Below are 2,463 nucleotides of genomic sequence, written 5' to 3' on the forward strand. Positions count from 1 at the left end.
ATTTAGTATATATTTTCAAGTTAGTAATGTTGACATACTGTTCAAATAAACCTCCAATTTACCATAATCTGTTTTTAGACAAGCCCTCCATTTCAACCTCCAAATGGAAGAAAAACTAAGTGACTTCCTCATCTCACTTAATAGACAACATATACTCAAAGATACTACTGTGGGCTTGTTCTGAGAAGCTGTTCCTCCTCTGATAGAGATGCAGGGAGCTCACGGAGTAACACCAATACATAATGAATGGACACATTGCCATAAATCTCATGCCCAGCAGAGGTCACTTCAGAAAAAAAGAGATCACTGATTGGAGAAACACACACACACAAACAAATGCACCCTGGCCACAGTGAAAAAAGAAGCTGGTGTAGCCCATGTAAGCTGGAAGGATCAGAACTGTCACCTCAATCCTAGTTTTTTGGGGGAGGTTGAGGTGTAGTAATGAAGAGACAGAGAGGTTGGAAAGAAGAAAGGGATCTCTATCACCACAAAGCAAAAGAAGCATCTCTAACATAGAACTGTTTTAAATCTTTGCAGCACAAATTGTCTGGAATAATTTGAGATGGAAATGCTATGGTAATATCAATGATAATTTTCATTTATTTTATAAATATTTATGTAGCTCAAAATTATTTTTATAACTTACAGAAAGGATGTAATTATCACTTGCTCCTCCAAGTCTCAACTTTTCAATCTACAAAAAAAGGACAATTCATCTGCCAAGGCCATTGTACTTGATGCTGGAAAAGCCACTAATAAAATTCACATTCCTTGTATCCCAGATAATTAATTGATTCATCAGACTGTGCCCATAAACAAGCCAACATTTTACTTGTATCAGGAAACAAATCAAATCCCCTTCATTCTATTGTGCTCAGCGCCATGTCCTCATGTCGCTAAGGTGGGGGCCATGTACAATCACTTACAACTAGTAATAAAAGAAAAAGTAAGATTCATCACCAGACATAATTAACATTTAGTTGTAGATTTATCAGATCCTACACAGCCATCAAACCTTTCAAGTTCATCCCCACTAAATCAAACAATGAAGTTGTCTTAGCAAAAAAGAAGCAATAAAACTGTATGGTTAGAAACCGGTCATGTGAGAAACCTGAAAGCTACATTCTCTGCTCATTCTGTGCAAATCATCACTCACAAAAACACATTCAGAAGTTGTTTTTTAGATTAGACGAATCCGACCTGGTACGACACAGCTAACATAGCCTAGACCATGCTGTCAAAGTCACCATTTAGAGCCAACCTTATCAGTTCAGGATCAGTCCTTGTACCTCCAGCTGACAGGCAGCACCCAACTGCACAGTATCCCAAAGCCTGAACACCTGGAACAAGGAAGGGTAAGCAGATAACGACAGAGTCACAGATTGAACAATGTAACATTCACTTACGCATTCAGAAGGACAAAAACAACAAAGCAAATAAACAATCCACACACACCCCCATCACAAACAAAAGCCTGTACACAGATTTTGCAAATAAGCCTTTAATAGTGAAAAATGAAGCTATTCTTACATCTTGGGATTCCTAGGCAGAAACATACTCAATAGCTCAGTAATTTAGACATTCATATAGGCTCAAAACTTTTCTTGGCCCAAGATCTGAACGCCAAGCCACTGTTCTTCTGTTGCTGCTGTTGCTGTCCATGTCCTAAATATTTATCAAGACACAAAGAACAACAAGTTGACCCCTCAGCATGGATGCCAGAAGAAGAGGAACAATTTAAATGCATTTAACTTGTGTTTGAAACACAGACCCGAGACAGAGCCTGAATTTTCTACAGTATTTATACACAATCTCTTGCTCCAATACAGACTCAGAGCTCACTGCAGATCACATTGAAAGGGAAAGTTTAACCTTATGCCAACCCCTGATGCAGTGATAACCAAAGCTGCTGTCTGTATGAACACTACCTATTCAGACCAATTTCTCAACCACATAAATTTTGATGCTTCAAGTCCCAGCATATGATAGATACGCAATCCTGAGCTACCTTTATGTAAAACAGAGGTTCAAAAATGAAGTAGGTGGAATGTTGCACTCCACATTCCTAGGTAAACGTTCCATACATATTCCTGAAAGGTTACAACCTAAAACGTAGAAATTGGACCACAGAAACAAAAGATTGATGAAGAGCAGTTCACACACACACACACACACACACACACAGAGCAAGCAAGCTCATTTGCATATTCCAAAAGGTATTTGCAGTTTTGCAGTTTTTAAAGTCTTGCAATATTTTTATGTCATGTTCCTTTTTTTTCCACCATGTCCTTGGTCCAGTCAGGACAGGGTTAATTTTTTGCAAGACCAGGATTTTTGTGAATTGTTTCTTTTCTCATACTTTTTGTTATTAATACTGTTGCTGTTCCTGTTTGTTTTCTTGTCTCATTGCTGTTTTCAGTAATCTTATCTCAGCCCATGATCTTTGCCTTTTGTGCCTGC

At 38.2% G+C, this 2,463-nt stretch overlaps 1 long non-coding RNA gene across 1 annotated transcript; it reads right to left on the bottom strand.

The window, feature by feature from the left end:
- Positions 1-648: 648 nt before the first annotated feature.
- Positions 649-2,226, bottom strand: LOC116785410. Its single transcript, XR_004356526.1, has 3 exons — positions 1,534-2,226; positions 1,204-1,343; positions 649-697 (listed from the first exon to the last, which is right to left on the bottom strand). It is a non-coding gene; the product is annotated as an uncharacterized LOC116785410 (long non-coding RNA).
- Between the last annotated feature and the right edge of the window lie 237 nt (positions 2,227-2,463).

The sequence above is a fragment of the Chiroxiphia lanceolata genome, chromosome 4 (assembly GCF_009829145.1).
Source record: "Chiroxiphia lanceolata isolate bChiLan1 chromosome 4, bChiLan1.pri, whole genome shotgun sequence".
Classification (NCBI taxonomy): Eukaryota; Metazoa; Chordata; class Aves; order Passeriformes; family Pipridae; genus Chiroxiphia; species Chiroxiphia lanceolata.